Genomic DNA, 11,813 nt, shown 5'->3' with positions numbered 1-11,813 from the left:
TTAAAAATTATTTTAAAATAAGAACAATGTTATCCAAGTAAAAACAAAGTCTAAGTCAATCAGATTTAATATTGACATCTAACATAATTTTAAGAATGCTTTGACTTCCCATTTTCTGAGGATTGAAAAGTGTGGTGATGCTGTATTTCTTAAAACTATTTATTACTAATAATTTTTATGTTTTTTCATTTATTTTACAGACTAAAGTTCATCGTTTGTTTTTGTTTGTTTGTTGTTGCTGTTTTCTTTTGGAAACCACAGTATTTCATTTTTAAAAAAGAAAATACTCATGCTGCCAGGTTGCATGGATTGTGCTTGTACTGGTCTGTTCTAGAAGCCAAAAGGAAGAACAGAGTTAACAGGTACGTTCCCTAGCCCCAGGGATGTCTGAAGATTTTAACCTCCATTAAATCTTCCCTGAAAAAAATAACTCAATAATTTTATGAGCATTAATATTCCAGGACCACATAAATGAAAGTTTTTCAGGGGTTATAATATATAGGAACAAGTAAATATTTCTTATTATCAAGATTATTTATCAAGTACAGAGGGAAAAAAGTGTTGGTGAACTATAATCGTTCCAGATAATGGAAGCTGGACTTGTCCTCCTGAAGAGGTTACATATTTATCATGAGGAAATAAAAGTTAAGGAGCTGATGGCTTCTCTCATTTGGCATAGTCTGCATAAGCTCAGTATGTCCAAAGTCACAGGGATCTGGGTACATCAGCACATATGCCTGGCTCTGCTCTACTGTGGCTGAAGTCTATGTATATGTGGTGCTCATTGAAGGCTATTGTGTTTCACACATTAAATTTTTAACCTAAACTCAAGAACTACTGTTGGTCAGGTAGAGGGGAAATTTTACCCAGCAAAGTTTTCCTTCATAGTTTGTTTGCTCTAAACCTAGAATAACACAATATACATTTGGGCCAAACTAAGCCAAACAAAACAAAACAAAATAAAGCACATCACACATTTTAAAAATTATATTAAAGTATCAAATCGTTTTTTATGTTACTTGTAGGCATTTAATTGCTAGACTCCAATAAATATTTTTTTAAATGGGAAAAATTAAATCTACATTTAGGTAAGACTCAAGTCCATTTTAAGAGATCTAAAATATGTAAAGAGTTTTGCTTATTAAAGTTAGCATTCTCGGAAAACTTTGTTCAAAGATTATTTTATGTAATGTTAGTTTGCAGACTGCACGTCCTTCTATGCCTTTGCAAAGTAATCAAAGTTCCTATGTTCACTAGGCTAGGTCTTGTGGCACCAAAAATGTGAGAATTTATGAAGAGAAAACATCATCAGATATAATTAGCAGAACTGTTAAACAGACAGCTCATATGCCTTAATGAAATTTTGTATTTTAAATGTCTATCTTTTGTTTTAATCTACATATTTTGATGAATTATATGCTTTTTAAATTCTTAATCACTGATCTATATATCAATCAAATAATCTTTATGAAAGCCCACATAACTACAAGAGATTCAACTATATATTGAATATAATATATTTAATATTTATATGACTTACTTTGCATTGAAGAGACATTTAAAAGTAGAACAAATTTTCTGCTAAGTTCATGTAGCATAAATATAAGAAATTTAGCTAAAGGGATTTTTAGATCAATACATTTGGTAAAGAGACTTAAACACACACACACACACACACACACACACACACACACACAAGAACATGTATTTGAAGTTCAAGTTTTTAAAAGATAAAATTCAAAATACGAATTCAGCAAATATTTCAAAATTAAATTTTCAAAATTAGATTGTTAGCTCCACAGAATTTAATTTTCCTACCTTCCTCTAATTACTTCAAATGTTTAAAGCCATATATTTAAGAACAGATGCTGTATTGAGTTGAGTTATATGCTCTTGTGCCTGTACCAAACAAGAATTATAAGGATATATAATAGAATTTTCATTTTTTAGGTAATTAGTCTGCCAGGGGCCACAAGACAAGCGTTTTACTTTGTTAAGTTCATTCAAATGGAGGAAAAACATTTTTGAAAAATGAAAATGGAAGTACTTACTTTGTAAGGATAATTACTTTATTCTAGAAATAATATTCCCCAAAGCATAGCTTTTATAAGGCCACAAGAGTTGTTTTTCACATTTACAGAAACCCCATAAAACATACATTAGATGGTCAATAAAGAACACTCCTGGGTTTAATCAATATCTGAAGTTATCCTTAATTACACTTTATATTCTAGGTTCACTTTTTTCTTCTATGCTCACTTTAAATAAGGGCCATTTGAGGAAATTTAGTTTTTTCTGTATGTATCTTGGTAGCCTTATTAATTGAAGTCATTCTTTAGCTTCAGCAGTGAAGTGAGCAAGCAGGCTCCTATCAGGCCTTGAGAGCCAGCGGTTAATGTTCAGGAATTTTGTGAGCACACTAGTAGTTGGAAATTGGAAATAGTATATTTGTACCATGTATATTGGCAAGTATAAGAAATTGATTTTTTTGTTGGCTTCTTTGTTTTCCTTTTTCTTTTCTGAAGAAACAGTTATTAATTTTTCACCAGCACAGTACTAGTGTGTTGTTCCCGATACTCACATGTGTGAGAAATTTTTCTGCTGGCTGTGGTTATAAATGGAGTGATTAGTGAATTTCTTTGTGAATTAATCATTTTTTGCTCATAAAATTCTATCCCTTCTTCTTTACTTTCTTCACTTTGCATAAGGCCAGCTTCCACATTCCAAATACTATTTTTTACAAAGCTATCAGACACATCTCCCTAGAATGACACTTTCAGCGTAATTTCACTGCTCCCTTACCTGATGCTTTTGTTCAGTTGAGCTCTGATGCTAAAATTGTCTCTTCAATTTTCTGTTTCTTTGCATAGTATTCTTTGCTCCAGCCAACTGGTTCAGTTTGCTAATGCCATTGTTTTTTGTTTGTTTGTTTGTTTTTTGTTTTTGTTTTTTCTATAACATTACCCTTTTCTTTACTTAGAAATTTCTTTGTTTTCTGAAATATTTGACTCCTACCCATTTAACAACAGTCAAACTAGTTTTTGTTTCATTGGCAGAAAAAAAAAAGAGAATATCACGAAATTACCAGAAAGCAAATTTATTTTTCGGCCTAGTAGTTGACCAAATGTTATGAGTAAAGCATATATGATTTGAGAGGTACTTTTAGGATAAAGAATACACAATATTAAATGTGAAATGATGTTTTGGTGACCATGAAAATGCACTTCTCAGACATCCTGCTACAGGAAATACAGGTGACCTGATAGGGGAGGAAAAAGATTGTGCACTACAGGAGCTGCAAGAATTGGCTACATTTAGTAACAGAAGCCAGGAGAGTATCCTGGGATTGGATTTTTAGGGTGTTATATTGACAGGAAACGAAGTTAGAACTTAAGAGTAGACAGACCAGACATCCATTTAGGGATGCTTTCTCATGACATGGGATTACACATTCTGGAAATAACTCCAGGAGCAGTGGCTCTATATTAGAAACCTAAAAAAAAAATGATGATGAATACTGAGCAAAATAAAAATGCCTGAATTTCTCTGGAAGATGGCACAGTACAGAATAAAGGGAAGTAAATACACTGTAATAGACATTTTGTGTGGTGCCAGAAGACACACGAGGGATTATGTTCCATGGGATGACCAAGAGGACATGCCACTCACAAAGCCATTAGAAATGTGCTGGCAAGAGTACAAACAAAACCACTAAGCATTCAATAATGTCTCCTCTCAGCAGGACAGCGATGAATTAGGAGAGGTATTAACAGATTTGGACTCCTTAATATAGAGGGATGATGGGGTCCTGAAGTAATAGAGGCCCTATGGCAGCACTTAATCACCAGAAGCTGGGAGGCCACAGTTGCCATGATAAATAATGGCAGTTCAGAGGGACAAACAAGGAAGCTAAATCTTATGATTACCAGAGTTTGGTAACCCTAAGAGAAAAATGAATGGGCAGAGAACAAGAGAACTTCTTAACATTCATAACCAGAAGACAAGAATAAAGGTGCAGGAGGCTGAGGGCAATCATTCCAACAAAATGTTATGAATCACTTGCTCAGTTCTCAGATTTGAACCAATTTTCAGATTCAAAATCCATTGACTGAAGAGGTGGCTAGGATCCCAGAAAAAAAGATCACTGCAACACCAGAATAACTATATAAAGTACTGATGCCATTTCTTTTCCAAGGGGACCTATGACTATTGAATGACCTTATGAACTAAAGAAAGATGAGTATCAAGACATTTTAAGGCCTGTTTGAAACAACTGATATCGAGAAATCCAATCTACCATCATGTCAGAGTGAAGATTTACAGGGACCAAATAATAAATGAATTCTGGCTGAAGTCTAACTCACTTGTTCTATGGACTGAGTCCATGATCATTTTCCCACTCCTGGGTATATAATTAGAGTTGATGTATCTGGAAGTTAAGTAACCACCACATTTTTTTTTTTTTTTGCCCTTTGAGAATAAGCTATTACAGTGGGGAAACTGAAGTGGAAACCTCTGAGACTAAATTATGATCAATATTGCCTTCTAGAGGGATGGTTGGCAAAAATTAGTGCCAACATTAAAGACTATACAGGAGCAGTGGTCCCTGTCATGTCATGGTTTGACTTACCATGAAATCCCTGCAGAAACAGAATGGATCCTGGAGAATCACTGTAATGAGGTCTTATTGCTAGAGAAGATTACTAGGCTGTACTGCATATATAGGTACATGCCATAGAGCCATGGGATTGGTGAACACATTATTTTCTATTTCACTTACAAAAGAGAATCAGAAATAGTTTCAATTCATATAGAATAGAAAATAATAGCTATTTACCGTTTTACCTGAGGGATATGTTAACCATTTTATCTTACAACACAATAGAGTCTGAAGAGATTTGTACCACTTGGATATCTCATGTAACATTATGCTTTATATTACAGCCATTACCTTAGCAACATCACGTTGATCCAACAGATGACGCCTGGAGACCTTGGTAAGACACATAACATCCAAAAGACACATGCTAAACCTACAAAGTTTCAGGAGCATTCAGTGAAGTTTTAGGTTCCTGTATGTAGGAGCATGCCAAGATACCTTCCTTAATGTAAACGCAGATCAACACATGCTGCATCCTCTACCACAAAGAAGAAGGTACTAGGGAAATGACATGACGAACACATGAAAAGAGTGGCTACATAGGCAGGTCATATATAGGCCTGAGAGCATAGACTCCAAATTACCAATGCCAGCCTAGTTACTATGGCCAATAAATATCCAAATTGTTAGCAACAGAGATCAGTATTAAATCTTCAAACAAAACTATCCTTTAAAGAGATCGACTTGTAACTTTGTAGTAAGTTGTTTATATTGAGTCCCTTCTATCCTAGAGGGAAAAAATTTGTCTTTATAGGAATAAATATCTCTTCTGAGTATAGGTATTTACTCCTGCATTTAGAGCCTTAGCCAGCATGTAACTTATGGAATGCCAGATCCACAGGACTAAGCATAGCATCTAAATAGGCCTCTCACTTTACAGCAGAGGAGAGAGACCCATGACCATGGGACCTATCAGTGTATCACCCAGAAGCAGCTATCCACGTGGAAACCTGCAATGATCTGCTGAAGACATAGCTAAATTCATAGGTTGGAGGCAATCTTCTGAAAGAAGTGTCATCCTTCCATATACTGAGTATTCATTAAATCAGAGATCTTTAAATGATGTCATGTTCCCAATAAAAATAATATATTGGTCCAGGAATGAAAGGCTAAAATAGAAGTAACCTGTTTTTCTGTCACCTCCAATAACTCATGGTGGAAATTTGTGGGAAAATTTCAATCCCCACAACTTCTAGCTCCTTAGGTTTAGATATCCCCCAGGCTCCCAAAGGAAACAGACTCTCTCCAGGGCACACAAAGTCCACATTAAACTATAAGCTATGGCAGCCAACAAGATAGGGATTCCTCATATCCAAATACCAGCAGCTTTTACTCAATAGATAAAGAGAAAAAAATATATGTGGAGCCCAGGAAATCAATTATTGTGTCTCCTAGCACTCAATTGCCCTGTTATAGCTGTAAACGAATGGGCACAACACCAGCCTGAGAAGGGTAAGATTTGTCTCAGATTGCTCTAGAATGTTGGTTTGAATCACATAACCAGGTGATGGATGAGGGTGAGTTTAATTTGAGATTCATAGTGGAAGACCAAGAAGATGAACACCAGTGGCTCCCCTAGGCCACCCCAAGGCCAACTATAGTATCAGGATCCATAGTTCTTCACACTAACCTCCCTCTTTTAAGTTCACACTTGAAAGAGGGGCACATGGTAGCAACGGAGGGGCCATTTTTCAAACCTACATGAAAAAGGAGATTTTGAAACATAAGGGGTGAAATATAGTGACCATAGAAATATACCACTCAGATTTACTGCTTTGGGGCACATACTTGACTAATAGCTCCAGCTATCATCCTGCTAATTTACCTCTGTATTCATGCCAAGGACACACTTCTTCTAGACCACTCCCAACCAGTAACAGAGCTTGGCAGAAGAAATAGTTCTGAACCCTTCCTATGGGAAGTGAAACTCCTCTCACGGGCAGTTGGGGTGCATATAATTCTTAGAAATTTTATTACATTTTGGAAAATTTCTATCGAGTATTTTCAGACATGAACTGTTACAGATAAACCTTCTATCATAGAGCTACTACAGTTGTGTTCTTTGCAAACTTAGGAGTCCTTCTAAATTATGTATTTAGAAAGAAAGAAAAAATATGGAAATCTAGCACGTATATGATTTTTATGCTACATTACTGAATGACAGAAAAGGGGATCAATTTTCATTAGGCATCAGTAAGAACTAATTCCTCACACTGACAATGTTATTTATTTGGTAATTAGAAGAATAGTCCAAAGATTAGCTTCTGACTCAGTATGTCTCAAATCCTATTTCTCTTCCACAAATACATACTGCTGATGCCAAACAACAGAAACTATGTTAATACAAGACTATGTCTGGCCCTGTGATTTTGTGTCACATTGTAGGTATATTGGCACACACTGGACAAAATAAATATTTTTGAAAGTTATTTGTCCAAGAGGATAGCTGGCTATTTTTTAAAAATCTGAATATAGAAATGTCTGTAGCCATATAACCCTCTAAAAATTAACTGTATCTCCAACTCAAATCCTCCTTAGTCAAATCCCACTAATACTCTAGCCTCTACAATGTATGCCAGCAGCATAATAAGAAGTGTGACAGACTTTTTAATGATCACCTTTCTAACTGGCGTGAGATGGTATCTCATTGTGGTTTTGATTTTCATGTCTCTAATGACCAGTGATGATGAGCTTTTTTTCATATGTTTGTTGGCCATATAAATGTTTTCTTTTGAGAAGTGTCTGTTCATATCCTTTGCCCACTTTTTAATAGGGTTGTTTGTTTTTTTCTTGTAAATTTGTTTAAGTTCCTTGTAGACTCTGGATATTACCTTTGTTAGCTGTATAGATTGCGAACATTTTCTCCCATTCTGTAGGTTGCCTATTCACCCTGATGATAGTTTATTTTGCTGTGCAGAAGCTCTTTAGTTTAATTAGATTCCATTTGTCAATTTTGGCTTTTATTGCAATTGCTTTTGGTGTTTTAGTCATGAAGTCTTTGCGCATGCCTGTGTCCTGAATGGTATTGCCTAGGTTTTCTTCTAGGGTTTTTATGGTTTTAGGTTTTAAATTTAAGTTTATAATCCATCTTGAGTTAATTTTTGTATAAGGTGGAACGAAGTGGTGCAGTTTCAGTTTTCTGCATATGGCTAGCCAGTTTTCCCAACACCATTTACTAAATAGGGAATCCTTTCCCCAATGCTTTTGTCAGGTTTGTCGAAGATCAGATGGTTGTAGATGTGTGGTGTTATTTCTGGAGAGGATGTGGAGAAATAGAAATGCTTTTACACTGTTTGTGGGAGTGTAAATTAGTTCAACCATCGTGAAAGACGATGTGGCAATTCCTCAAGGATCTAGAACAAGAAAGACAATTTGACTCAGCAATCTCATTACTGGGTATATAACCAAAGGACTGTAAATCATTCTATTATGAAGACACTTGCACACGTATGTTTATTGCAGCACTATTCACAATAGGAAAGACTTGGAACCATCCCAAAAGCCCACGAATGACAGAGTGGATAAAGAAAATGTGGCACATATACACCATGGAATGCTATGCAGCCATAAAAAAGAATGAGTTCATGTCCTTTGTAGGGACATGAATGAAGCTGGATACCATCATTCTCAGCAAACTAACACAGGAACAGAAAACCAAACACCACACGTTCTCATTCATAAGTGGGAGTAGAACAATGAGAACAAATAGACACAGAGTGGGGAACATCACAGACTATTGGGGGGACAAGGGGAGGGAGAGAATTAGGACAAACACCTAATGCATGCAGGGCTTAAATCCTAGATGATGGGTTGATGGGTGCAGAAAACCACCATGGTACGTGTATACCTATGTAACAAACCTGAACATTCTTCACATGTATCCCAGAACTTAAAGTATAATAAATTACAAAAAAGAAGTGTGACAGAAGGGTAGTTTGGGTGGAAAAAAGATAGCAACCATAATGAATTCAAATTAAAATACTTCAGCACATTTTAAAAAATATATGAAATATAAACAATACATAATCCTGTGAATTCATTTCTACTAAGACCACCACCTAGGATCTTGGAAAAGGTCTGGAAAAACAGGTGGCCCTGAAGTTTGCATCTAAATGTAATCTTATTTTTTTTCCTTTGCCCCCAACTGATTGACTTATTTACTTCTACTTTTGTATTGCCTACCTCTATTAATAAGATCATCTCAGGCTCAAGATAGAACCCTCAAACTCATGCCTTATTTCTACCTATCATTTTTTTTTTCTTTTATCCAGGCTGTCAGAGAATTATTTATGTCTCTCTCAAACATTTTATAGAACCTATTTTTTGTCATTCTTTTTAATATACCTTATTCCTAGTCCTTTCTCTTGCTTAGAATGGTAGAAAATTGCCATACTCTCACTGAACTCTCATACTGATGCTAGAGTTACCTAGCATCAAGGGAGAGTTGCTCATATTATTCCCACACAAAATGTTGAAGGAGAATAAAGTTTAAACTACTCAGCAAGGAGTGTAAAGAGCATACCAAATTGTTCTTATTTTCCAGCTACTTTACCAAATGTGGCATGGTAGAGTCTTTCAAATATCTATGCCTTGTGTTTATTCATTTTTTTACACAGAATTTTTTTTTATCCTTTTATGATTTGACAAACTCCTGACATCTATCAAGAGCTAGGTCTTATGTTATCATCTGCTTCATGAAGAAGGATCATTTTTCTTCTCTCAAGTCACAGACTTAACTTTGTGTTTTCAATGTAATGGTATTTGTATGATATTGCTTTATGCTATGATTCAATATTTTTGTTACATGAACTCTAAATTTAGAGACTGTGCCTTGTTGCCATTTATGTTTGAAGTACCTAGTAAAAATTTCATAAAATACTTCTTTAATAAATGACATCATTTCCTTACATTTAATAACACATTGAATGCCATTTCATTTTTCTAGTGTTTGAGTCATCTTGCCAATATGATTCTAAATTTTTGTGTGTAGAAAAAAGTTTCAGACCAAGTAAGTCTTTGTATTCCTATAATTTTGAACATATGTCTATTTTGCTTTTATTTTTCATCACTAAAAAGAAACAAACACACAAATAACTATAATAAGACAAATGTTAACAGGAGCTGGATATTTGAAAGAATGAATAATGTGCACTTAATGGACTTTGCTATTAATTGCCCTATAGATCTAGGTACCTTAGAGTGTAATAAATTATCATTATTCAACTTGCTATATGACATATGTTTAAAATTACTCTAATTGTCATATTTGATAGGAAAATATAAACCTAAGCCCATTGGTCAAAAGGGAGTTATGGAAAAGGGACTGCCATTTATTTAACATTGTATTTTCACTAGCCAATATATAAAAGTTTTAAGTTGTTTGATGATACTTTAATGATATCAATGCAAAAGGAAATATCTTTAGATATAATGGATGTTATTTCAGGTAAAAATAAATGAATATAGGCAGTAGACACTGAGAGATGACAAATAGTGAATAAGAACAATAAAAAAGATAATGACATACATTTGAGAGATTAACAAAGGTAGAATAATCTGTACTCAAGGATGGATTAGATGTAGTACTGACATGGACCAAAATGTAAAAGGACAAATGTCACATTCAAGGTATTCCTTTTTGAGGTTGAACATTACTATTTAGAATGGAGTTTAATTTGGCAAAAAAATATTAATGGCATCTCAAAAAAGATGATCAAAATAAAATTAGTAATAGTTCCTTCTCAGTGGAGTAATAGTGCTATGACTCATTTCCCTTCTGCTTCTTTTGCAGTTCTGTTCTCTTTGCTCGAAGGACTGCATTGTCTTTTTGAATCTCTTCCACTTTATGGTTCTAGACATACCAGCATTGTCTGACTGAGATATAACTATTCCTCTCATCTTTACTCGTGTACATTATTACAGTTTTTTGTTAACCTGAATTGAAATATGGTTTCATTTCACACACAGGATAGCACAAGCAAGTTGAAATATGGTATCAATTGGGTTAAAACATGTGAGTTATTACAGCCACAATACAGAATCATGCAGAAAGACTAAGTCTGGCATGGTAAGTGGCCAAGTGGACTGGAGGCCGGGGAGATCTTTAAAAGCTTGAATATATTTGTTTTTCCTTCAACAGAAAACAGAAAGAGAATATGGGATTAGGAACACATCACAAGTGAAGATTCCAGAAAACTATTCAAAGGGAGAAAAGATGGTAGTAATGCAATACTGGACTCCTGAATACCCAATGGAAAAGTTCAGTATCTAGAAATACTGACTACACAGCAAAATCCTCATGTGTCATCAACCTCCATACAATACAGAAGCAAAATTAATTTCTACCACCAAATATTTACTTACCACAAAACCTGCAAGAGTGACTGAACCCAAAGTATATGAATTCTTTTAGGCATTGTAACAAAATAGAAATACATATTGCAGCATGTTTTCTAACCTCAATAAACTTTAAATCCAAGAAGATGGCCCAAAATATAATAATAAAACAAGCAAATAGTAACATGTAACATGAGAGAAGACCAAACAGAGAGTAAAAGGAAAAGCAGTCCCATTATGTGCCTTTAAGCAAGAAAGCCAAAGAAACAAGTATAATCAAATTTTACCTTTTTTTACTTGTATGTAACAAAGAAAATGTTACATCATTCACATTTATTGCACTTTCTGTATACTGAAGTTGAGATAAGTGGTAGTCAATGTAGAGACTTACCCTATATTTAAAAAGAAATGTAGCCATAATGGTTAATTTTTTGTAGCAACTTGACTAGGCCCCAAAGTGCCTGAACATTTGTTCAAATGTTATTCTGGTGTGTCTTTGAGAGTATTTCTTGATAAGATTAATATTTGAATCTGTAGACTGAGTAAAGCAGATTAACCTCTCTAATGTGGGTGGGCCTCATCCAATAAATTGAAGACCTAAATAGAACAAAAAGGCTGAGTAAAGGTCCTGTGTGACTGCCTTGAGCTGGGACATCTGTCTTCTCCTGACTTCAGGCTCAAACTAAGACATCAGCTCTTCTTGGGTCTTATTCCTGCCAGCTTTCAGACTGAACTACCATCAGCTCTCCTGGATCTCTAACTTGCAAACTGCACATCTTTGGAATTCTCAGGCTGTGTGATCACATGAGCAAATTTC

At 34.8% G+C, this 11,813-nt stretch overlaps 1 long non-coding RNA gene across 1 annotated transcript; it reads left to right on the top strand.

The window, feature by feature from the left end:
* Positions 1-286: 286 nt before the first annotated feature.
* On the top strand, positions 287-11,194 carry LOC131381899 (uncharacterized). Its single transcript, XR_009210933.1, has 3 exons — positions 287-362; positions 4,945-4,997; positions 10,800-11,194. It is a non-coding gene; the product is annotated as an uncharacterized LOC131381899 (long non-coding RNA).
* Positions 11,195-11,813: the final 619 nt, after the last annotated feature.

This window comes from Hylobates moloch, unplaced genomic scaffold (assembly GCF_009828535.3).
Source record: "Hylobates moloch isolate HMO894 unplaced genomic scaffold, HMol_V3 SCAFFOLD_2, whole genome shotgun sequence".
Lineage (NCBI taxonomy): Eukaryota > Metazoa > Chordata > Mammalia > Primates > Hylobatidae > Hylobates > Hylobates moloch.
The sequence above is the reverse complement of the archived record's forward strand: the minus strand, read 5'-3'. Positions and strand labels throughout refer to the sequence as shown.